Source organism: Choloepus didactylus, chromosome 20 (assembly GCF_015220235.1).
Source record: "Choloepus didactylus isolate mChoDid1 chromosome 20, mChoDid1.pri, whole genome shotgun sequence".
Taxonomy (NCBI): domain Eukaryota; kingdom Metazoa; phylum Chordata; class Mammalia; order Pilosa; family Megalonychidae; genus Choloepus; species Choloepus didactylus.
This window is the reverse complement of record NC_051326.1, coordinates 22,983,539-22,994,702: the sequence shown is the minus strand read 5'-3', so window position 1 is coordinate 22,994,702 and position 11,164 is coordinate 22,983,539. Positions and strand designations below refer to the sequence as shown.

Sequence of the window (11,164 nt, the reverse complement as noted above, 5' to 3'; positions counted from 1 at the left end):
CCTCAAAGGAATTTCTCAAAAAGGTAAAGAGGCAGCCAACTCAATGGGAAAAAATTTTTGGAAACCATGTATCTGACAAAAGACTGATATCTTGCATATATAAAGAAATCCTACAACTCAATGACAATAGTACAGTCGGCCCAATTATAAAATGGGCAAAAGATATGAAAAGACAGTTCTGTGAAGAGGAAATACAAATGGCCAAGAAACACATGAAAAAATGTTCAGCTTCACTAGCTATTAGAGAGATGCAAATTAAGACCACAATGAGATACCATCTAACACCGGTTAGAATGGCTGCCATTAAACAAACAGGAAACTACAAATGCTGGAGGGGATGTGGAGAAATTGGAACTCTTATTCATTGTTGGTGGGACTGTATAATGGTTCAGCCACTCTGGAAGTCAGTCTGGCAGTTCCTTAGAAAACTAGATATAGAGTTACCATTCGATCCAGCGATTGCACTTCTCGGTATATACCCGGAAGGTCGGAAAGCAGTGACACGAACAGATATCTGCACGCCAATGTTCATAGCAGCATTATTCACAATTGCCAAGAGATGGAAACAACCCAAATGTCCTTCAACAGATGAGTGGATAAATAAAATGTGGTATATACACACGATGGAATACTACGCGGCAGTAAGAAGGAACGATCTCGTGAAACATATGACAACATGGATGAACCTTGAAGACATAATGCTGAGCGAAATAAGCCAGGCACAAGAAGAGAAATATTATATGCTACCACTAATGTGAACTTTGAAAAATGTAAAACAAATGGTTTATAATGTAGAATGTAGGGGAACTAGCAATAGAGAGCAATTAAGGAAGGGGGAACAATAATCCAAGAAGAACAGATAAGCTATTTAACGTTCTGGGGATGCCCAGGAATGACTATGGTCTGTTAATTTCTGATGGATATAGTAGGAGCAAGTTCACAGAAATGTTGCTATATTAGGTAACTTTCTTGGGGTAAAGTAGGAACGTGTTGGAAGTTAAGCAGTTATCTTAGGTTAGTTGTCTTTTTCTTACTCCCTTGTTATGGTCTCTTTGAAATGTTCTTTTATTGTATGTTTGTTTTATTTTTAACTTTTTTTTCATACAGTTGATTTAAAAAAGAAGGGAAAGTTAAAAAAAAAAAAAAAAGAAAGAAAGAAAAACAAGGAAAAAAAAAGAGGTAGTGCCCCCTTGAGGAGCCTGTGGAGAATGCAGGGGTATTCGCCTACCCCACCTCCATGGTTGCTAACATGACCACAGACATAGGGGACTGGTGGTTTGATGGGTTGAGCCCTCTACCACAGGTTTTACCCTTGGGGAGACGGTTGCTGCAAAGGAGAGGCTAGGCCTCCCTATGGTTGTGCCTAAGAGCCTCCTCCCGAATGCCTCTTTGTTACTCAGATGTGGCCCTGTCTCTCTAGCTAAGCCAACTTGAAAGGTGAAATCACTGCTCCCCCCCCCTACGTGGGATCAGACACCCAGGGGAGTGAATCTCCCTGGCATCGTGGAATACGACTCCCGGGGAGGAATGTAGACCTGGCATCGTGGGACGGAGAACATCTTCTTGACTAAAAGGGGGATGTGAAAGGAAATGAAATAAGCTTCAGTGGCAGAGAGATTCCAAAAGGAACCGAGAGGTCACTCTGGTGGGCACTCTTACGCACACTTTAGACAACCCTTTTTAGGTTCTAAAGAATTGGGGTAGCTGGTGGTGGATACCTGAAACTATCAAACTACAACCCAGAACCCATGAATCTCGAAGACAGTTGTATAAAAATGTAGCTTATGAGGTGTGACAATGGGATTGGGAAAGCCGTAAGGACCACACTCCACTTTGTCTAGTTTATGGATGGATGAGTAGAAAAATAGGGGAAGGAAACAAACAGACAAAGGTACCCAGTGTTCTTTTTTACTTCAATTGCTCTTTTTCACTCTAATTATTATTTTTGTTATTTTTGTGTGTGTGCTAATGAAGGTGCCAGGGATTGATTTGGGTGATGAATGTACCACTATGTAATGGTACTGTAAACAATCGAAAGTACGATTTGTTTTGTATGACTGCGTGGTATGTGAATATATCTCAATAAAATGAAGATTAAAAAAAAAAAAGATATTCTGAATAAATGGTGCTGGGACAATTAGGAATCCATATAGAAAAAAAAAAGAAATTGCATTCTCATTCACACTCTACATATAAATCAATTCCATATGGATAATAGACCTCTGTGTGAAAGGCAAACAATAAAGCTTTTAGATGAAAATATAGGAGGAAATGTTCAGATTCTAGGGTCAGAAAAAATTTCTTAAACAAGACATAGAAAGCCATAATAATACAGTGATAAAAAAAATAGACATTATATATAAGAAAAAATTGATAAATCTGATTATGTTAAAATTAGAACACCCATGCATCAAAATACACCATTAAGAGAGTGAAAAGCAAACCACAGAGGACTTAACATCCAAAATATATAATGGATTCCTACAAAATTAAAAAAAAATAAAAATACAGATAGACTAAAAAAGAAAATTGGGTTAAACACATTTTGCACGAAAGAGGAAAGCCAAATTGTATAAATATTTGAAGAGGTGCTTAATCTCATTAGTAGTCAGGAAATGCAAATTAAAAACATTTCTAAAGATGGGGTCTGGCAGCTGTGGGCGCGCCGGGCCCTTCCTAGCGAAGCTACACCTGCGGTGGGCATCCAGCCCCAGCCCCGCCGCTGGCCGAAGGGCGGCCTCCCGCGGGACCCACGCTCTGCCGGCGCCCCGACCCTGCGCGCTGCCTGCATGTCGGTTCCGGAATGAGGAGCGGTGGACCGACAGCTGGCGAGGGGCACTTGGAGTAGGGCGCAGAAGATCACACTAGTCCCAAGTTTGCCCTCGATATTGCTGGTTTCACATCTGAGACAAGAAAATGCAAAAGATACTTGTGTGATAAAGTTTCCCCCAGAGATGAACTATATAGATTACTTTGTGATTGGGTGTGCAACCCTCCACCCGACACTTACATGCACGGCCGACTACATTCTGAAAATGTACAGACACCTGAAATGTAAAAGTGAGCCTCGTGTTAAGATTGAAGGGAAGGCCACTGACGATTGGCTTTGTGTGGACTTTGGTAGCATGGTGGTGATTCATTTGATGCTTCCAGAAACCAGAGAAACCTATGCTTAGAGAAACTATGGACCCTGCGTTCATATGATGACTGGGTAGCTCAGATACCACCTGAGACTTCACTCTGAGATACCACCTGAAGACTTCACTCTCGGGAAAAGAAGACAACACATTATCCCTGACTCCAGTGGAGTTCAAGGGTGAATAAATAATGTGAACTTTAGTCATTTCAGATTTGGATTGAGCAACTTCTTTGAAAATATAGCTCCAATCCCACAGGCCTCATCTAGTTGGTCAGTTAGTTGTTAACACAGGCCTTGGCTACTTCATGGGCACTAATGCTGACACCTGGAGATTGTAGCTAAATTAGCTAATATTAGCACCTAAATTTGTAGGTTCAATCCCAAACTTTTACATGTTGTCTCTATTCCTAGGGATTCCAGCAGGATTTCCTGGAGTTCCACACCATCACCCTTTTGGTTAGCAATGAGGGCAGCGGTAAATAACAAAATTCTAAGACAGGGCTTCTCAATTCTCCCAGAGTATTCCAGGTGAAAGAAGGAAGCAAAAATATAGAAAAAGTTAAAACAAACAAAAATAGTAAAAGGATTTGAACAATCATTTTATCTAAAAAGTAGATGCATGGCAAATAAGAACAAGAAAACTGCTCAATGTTATTAGTCATTAGGGAAATAAAACTTAACACCACAAGACATCATTAGGCATCTATTACAATGGTTAAAGTTAAATAGGTCAAATCCAAACCACAGTAAAATACCACTTCATGCTCACTGGGATGGCTCTTATAAAAAAGATGGCAAGGATGTAGAAGACTGGAACTTTCATACTCTGCTGGCAGTTAAAATGTTATAACTACTTTGGAAAACAGTTCGGCAGTTTCTTAAAAGTGAAGTACACACCAACCACATCCTAGCTGTTCTGCTCCTAGGTATTTCTCCTAGTGCTTTGTGTGGAGTGCTTATCCCCACACAGAGTTGTAAATGAACATTCCTAGCACCTTTATTTGTAAGAGCCCCAAACTGGAAACAATCCAAATGACCACCAACACGTGAATGAATGAACAAATGTGGTAATCAATACAATGGAATACTATTCAGCAATAAAAAGGAATTAACTGTGGATGTACACAACATGGATGATTCTTAAAATAATTATGCTGAGTGAAAGATGCCAAACAAAAATGTGTATAACGTGATTCCATTTACATAAAACTGAAGGACATGCAGAGTAATCTATAGTGAAAGAAAGCAGTTCCTTGGTTGCCGGGAGATGGAATGGGTGTGGGGGAAGCAAGGAGGGTCTGGAGGGAGGGATTGGGCCTGAGAAAACTTTTTGAGGTGATAGGTGTGTTCATTATTTTGATTGTTGTGATGGTGTCATAACTAGTGATACATTTCAAAACAGATCAAATTGTAAACACTAAATGTGTACAATATACTGTATGTCAATTATACATCAATAATGCTGTTAAAAATTAACAATAATTCACAGAGATAGTTTGAAGGTAGAAGAAAACACAGCATGTCTATATGTTGATGGGAATGATTCAGTAAAGGGGAAAAACTAAAATTCACAAAAGGTAAATTTTCTGGAAACCTGCCTTTAGCATCTATTACACAAATGGAAGGCTTTGGCTAGGAATATGGACAGTTTACACTACGCATTAGTGTGTATTTATACTTTGGATTATTTCCTTAAAATACAGTCCAGAAGGTAACTATCAGGGAAGAGGATAGCTCATGTCACCTATGGTTATGTAACTGTGAAAAGAAGCACGAGTTTATTTGTGGCTTCAAACTTACTTGGAGTTCTATGTAGTATCTCAGGATTTATTCACACTGAAGTTGTGTACTTGATTGTTCTGCATTGAAGTGAATGTGCTTAGCATAAGGAATAGGAAATGATTGTTACTTCAGGAGTTTGATCTTCATAGCAGAAATTTCCCTTCTTTTTGAATCCAGAATAATAGAAACTGGTAACGTTCCTTCAAGATTGTGGCCATCGATTCCTCCCCTCCCTGAATGTACAAGACACTTCTACATTGAGAAGTGGAGTGGATTCTCTCAGCCCCTTGATTCTGGCCTTGTCTGTGACTGTTTTGGAAAATAGAATAGGATGGAATTGATGTTAATGAGGCTAGGTCGTAAGAAACTTTGACACTTCACCTGGGTCTCTTAGAACTCTTGCTCTGGGGGAATTTAACTGCCATAAAAATCCATCTACACTGCAACCTCCATTTTGTGAGGAAGTCCAAGCTAGTCATTCCAGGAGGTTGTGTGGAGAGTTGATCAGCTTTCAGGTGTTCCATTCATATCAGTCTGGGTGCCAGACCATGTGAGACTAAAAGCCTTCAGTTGACTCTAGTGCCAGCCATCAGTCACCTGACTGCAACTGAATGAGGGACTGCAATGGAGAAAAGCCTGCCTCCAGACCTATGAGAGAGAATACTGCTTGAAGCTACCAGACTTTGGAGAGCTTTGAGGTGCAGCAATAGATAACCAGGACAGTAGCATAATATACTTAAGGCAAACTGGTAGGCTTTCAGCTGGGTGATATTTCTATTTGGGAACTTTTCTGTGTTGTGTCCTATTAAAGCATACAAGTCTTTGAAGGCAGTAACATTATTTTGGTTTAATTTTTGTGATTCACCCTCTCTCTTCATCCCCACTCCTTCACCTGAACATTAAATACCTGGGGCAGGCACTCAATAAATGCTAAACTTAATATGGTTATCTTCAAGCTAATGAGTGAAGAATACTATATTTATCTCTTTGATGTTAAAATGTTAACTGTTTCATTAAAATAGTGGACACTATTTTGCCTATGTGCATTAGTTTTTTTTTCCTTTATGCTAACTTCACCTTAGAATCACCTAGCTGATTACTGTAATCTAAATGTAAAATCCCACTCTGCTACTACCACTTTACATAACACTGAAGACACTGTATTTTAATAATGCTTAGGGTAGAAGTGGGGAAAAGGGTGAACTGTAAGGGACTACAAAGGCAGGAAAATGGGTATTTATTGTCTAAAATAGGATGCTTCAACAGTGCTTTATGTTGTGAAATTAAATTGCCAAAGAATGTAAATGCTCTACCATTGGTTCTTGTGGTACCATCTGTAGAAAAATTGATCATGTTAACATGGTAACTCCAAGAGGGGAGAAGCCAAGTGTAACTTTTATCCTTAGGAACTTTAGCCAACCAGCTTACAAACAAGTACTAGCCTATATTAATACAAAATCTATCACACATACTAGGAAAAAAATTCAAACCATATTTCTGATTTACAGTTATCAGTGGCATAATCTTTAACCTGATGGGACACTGGGATGGTTAATTTCATGTGTCAGCTTGGCTAGGTCATGGTGTCCACTTGTTTGGTCAAGCAAGCACTGGTCTGATTGTTACTGTGAATGTATTTCATAGACGGATTTGCATCTATGAAGTCTGTTGATTCCATCTATGACTGATTGCATCTACAACCGACAAAGGAGACTGCCACCTCAGCAACAAGGGGAGTCTCTTCATCCAATTGGTTGGAGGTTATAAAAGCCAGAATTGAGTTTTTCAGAGGCCCAGAAGAATAATTTCTGCCATTACTTCAGCCAGCTAGCTACTCTTGGGGAATTCAAGTTCACCTTCATCAGTGTTTCCAACTTGTGGTCTGCCCTATAGAATTTGGATTTGCTACTCCCCACAATAACATGAGTTCATTCCTATAATAAATCTCTTAGTGTGTGTGTATGTAGATGTATATATAAATATTTATATCTCTTGCCAGTTCTGTTTTTTTCTGGAGAACCTGACTAGTGCAGACACTATGGCAAGTACCAAGTAAAAGTGAATGAATACTATTAAACAATTAGTTATTGATGAGTTTAAGAGCAGAAAAAAATTCTAAACTGAATTTTTATGCAAGTCTTTATTTACAACTTGTTTAACAACTGTACACTTTTTGCATCCTTGAAAACATTTCTGTACTTGAATGGGAAAATATAGTTTGACCAAATCTTAACTTTTTTCTTCATATACATATACATATATTATATGCATATAAACACATACATTTAATTAATACCAGAACAAGTTGGCAGTTGTAAAATTAAAATGAATATGTGATATCAAAAGGAAACAAAATGTAACATTTCAAAAATTTAAAATCCATTTTCTGGTGGTTTCTTGGACTTTGTTTTTGTGATTTTAGTTAGAATTTCTTCCTGAGGCTAACAAGTCATTCACCTCGGATAAACAGAACATCCAATAATCTCAGCACAGTAAAAGGTTGGTGACCTCTGCAAACTGGTGGGAAAAAATGGATTCCATCATGTACAATGTTGCTAAGTCTGTACTGATTCCATTTGTGATGTGAGAAATTTAGAGTCTTAAAATTTATGTGGACATCATTTTTTTATTACAATTACAAAGAATGAAACTGTAAATTCTGCAGTCAACCAGAAGAAATATACCTGGCAATATACCTTTTGCAAAGGCTAAAATGTCAGTGGATAACTACAATGTCAAATTTCAAACTAACAACAATCGACAGAACAATCTATAATACTTAAGACATGAGTATAAGGCTTTAAGAGCTGGACTGTAATCAATACAACTCCAACTCCAATGTGCTAAGGTGTTTTTCAGCTCATCTGAAAAGTTTTAAAACTACTATAGGAAAAAAAAAGCCTCTATCCCCAAATTTTTAATAGCATTCATTAATTAATATAAGGCAAATTACTAAATTAGTCTGAATTTTACCATTTCATTAAACAACTAAAAATTGGGTGGTACAAATGGTAAGCCACTGTCAAAACATGGAAACTGCAAAACAAGATAAACCTGGAAATCATTCTTCTGAGTACAAAGCATTCTGAACTATACAGAACCTGTAAACAGCAAAGTTATTGACAGCAATAACATTATAGTGCATTTGAATATTAAATAACTAAGGCTATTAAAAAAATAAAAAAGACTACTATTAAAAATAATTAAAAGGCCCCAAATCATAGATTGGCATTTGTGTACAGTCATTTCCTGTATTAACAGAAAGTGCTATTTCTTACTTGAAGCATATTGAAAATTTCCCTTAACTAATGAGTCTCTGTAGAATACATAATAAATTAGGCCATGAAAGATAATAAACTCAAATTACACCATTTATTCATCTGTATTTAAACTACAGTAACAATTTCATCATAATTTGCTTGGAATTTGACTCTATTGGATCAAGTCTGTTGCTTGATTAAAAAAATGTGAAAAGAAAAAGGAAAGAATTATGACTTCCTAATAGTATGATTCTAACAAGCATCAAACTGACATAAAAGAATGATTAGTCTCTTATTTTCATTTAAAGAATGAATGAAAAGGATCAGTACAGATCCTTTTAATTATGTTAAGCATGTTAGTAACAGGCCAAGTAAATTAATAATTATTAAAATCATTAAGTCATTAACTAGTAAATGTTTGCTTCATACATGAAACTCAATTTGATTCATAATCCAAGTTAACAAGAGCAGGAAGCACTGAAAAACATAAGGATATTGGAATCTTGGTGTATCTTTGAGGTGGAAGATGGTCAAATGTGACCTTAGAGACAAATGTTTAAAGGGGCAAAAATAAAAAAAAAAAAAGTGGGCAAATTTCATTAGATAGAGAGACTGAAAAGTAGTAGAAGCGAAGGCTAAGATAAAGTTTATCAACTTTTATTTGAAAGGAAATTAAGCATTCATCAGTTCCTGCTTGATAGGTTAGACAGCTATATTTTATCTATTTTCAAAAAGGAGTACATAAAAAGGAAAACCCTGAAGATACGAAGTAATGGTTTATGAAATGATTTAAATATATCACTTGAAAAATAAAGTGCTGAGAACTTAAAATATATATATATATACACGTATAGAAAACTAACTCAAAAGAATGGGGTTTTGATTTTTCCAAGGTCCTTAAAAAGGGGTGGTATTAATTTTGAAAGAAAAATTGCTTTCATCAACTATGGTGGTAAAATCTGAGCTGTAAGTTAATTGATTACCTTTATCTTGTCCTTATTTTCTCTTTGGGCATCACAGTGCTGTCAAATAGCATTTTCTGATAGGATGGAAATGTTCTATAGCTGTGCTGTCCAATATGGTAATCACTAGTCACATTTGGGTACTGAGCACTCAAAATGTGGCTAATATGACCAAGGAATTAAATTTTAAATTTTAATTAATTTAAACTTAAATCACGACATGTGACTAGTGGCTCCTGAATTAGACAACGCAGGGCTAGGATCAACTCATGTAGATTAACAGGAAGCCAATGAAGATTAAGACATTTAGAAGGGAACTTGAACCAAAAGCATACATGGGATTCTCTTTGAATTTTAATTTTCTTTCATTCATTTAACAATTAATTAGTGACTGATACTCAAAACATATTCTGTTGTCAAGTATACATGTGTGTGTGTTTATGTGCATGCACATATATGAGAATGTTTAATTGTAAAGTTTTTTACTTTGGGAGGACTTAAGCAGTTCTTCCCTTTAAAGATCAGAGTTCATAGTTTCTGTTTCAGTGTTGTTCTCTTACAGGTGAGCTGCCTAAGCAAAGTACATCAGAAGAACAGGGAACAATACAGAAGAAAATAATACTGACACTTTTTACCCTGCAAAAGCATTTCTCTCATCCAAAATCAAAACAACACAAAACTACAAAACTTGAAGAGAATGACCTTATGAGCAAATCTCCCTATTCTTTGGCAGTAATCATATGTGCCAGTGCTTAGGTAACAAATATCCAGAACTTTTAAACTATGATTTGAATATCAATATACTCAAATTCCAAAATGTTAGTCCTGACCTCTAAAAAAAAATCCCCCAATAGAAGAATCTGAAAACTTTGTTATTTATAAGCTTAGGAAAATGGTCAAGTTAATAACATTTATCTGTTACAGTAGAGTTTAAAATATTTTTGTAGCATTCTGCTTTCTTTAATGTCTGCCTTTTGTCATCACCTCTCCCCTGCCATTTTCCAAATTCTCTGACTTCACAGCTCCCGGAATTTGGCTTTCTTCCACCAATTTGGCTTTCTTCCACCTGTTCTTTGGGTATATGCAATGATGAAGAAACTATTAAAATTAGGGACAGTTTTTAGGTTTGTATTTTAGTAGACAAATTGAAGGTAAGAACATCTGATTAACCAGTAGATAGTTGTTTACTTTTTATTAACACAATTCTAGGAAACAAAAATTTCAAGTGTTTTTGACTTTGAGAGGCTTGGCTTCACTAATGTCACATTGCAAAAGACTCTTATTAATGTGACATATAATCAATTCCCAATAGCCCTAATCCTGCTTCAAATAGATTTTAGATTTAGAACTTCAGACTCCTCAAATTAAAAAAATTCAGGAAAGAAAAAATTCAGGAAGAGTACAAAGCCTGTTTATTTAGGTGACCTTTTAAATTTTTGTTAGTGAGTGCCCTAAAATAAGGAAAAGAATCCCAGTGGAAAAGATATTAATAGACTATGCCACAAAAAGATAGAGGAGGAGAAGGAAAATTATTTAACATTAGTAAAGTGCTTTGACTCTTAAAGTATAAATAACACATAAATGATTAAAGGTAAAAGCAAATAATATTAAAAGACATCTCTAATAGTGATGTACATAAAATAAACACTGTAGAATGTATACATAGTAACGAAATCACTGCCCATAGGATGACATACCAAGAATAAATACGAGTCCCTCTATTAATTTGATAATATAATTGCTAAACTATTTTCCTTCATCAATTTAGAGATCTCTTAAAGCAATAACCCTTGCTCAGAAGTCTTTAACATACATTAAAGCCTCAGCATGCTTTGGTAGTTGTCTTTTTCTCACTTTGATGTTGCTCTTCTCATGACATTTAGTTTACTCTTTAAGTTCTAAGTACATATAACTCAGGATATTTGATGGTCCCATGGGCCTAAAATTTTGAGGCTGTGGATACCTTCTTTGAGATTTCCTCTTCAGACTCTTAGCATCTAATTCAGAGCCTGGTGGTAATG

At 36.2% G+C, this 11,164-nt stretch overlaps 1 pseudogene; it reads left to right on the top strand.

The window, feature by feature from the left end:
* Positions 1-2,615: 2,615 nt before the first annotated feature.
* LOC119516431 lies at positions 2,616-3,324 on the top strand (annotated as a pseudogene).
* The last annotated feature ends 7,840 nt before the right edge of the window (positions 3,325-11,164 follow it).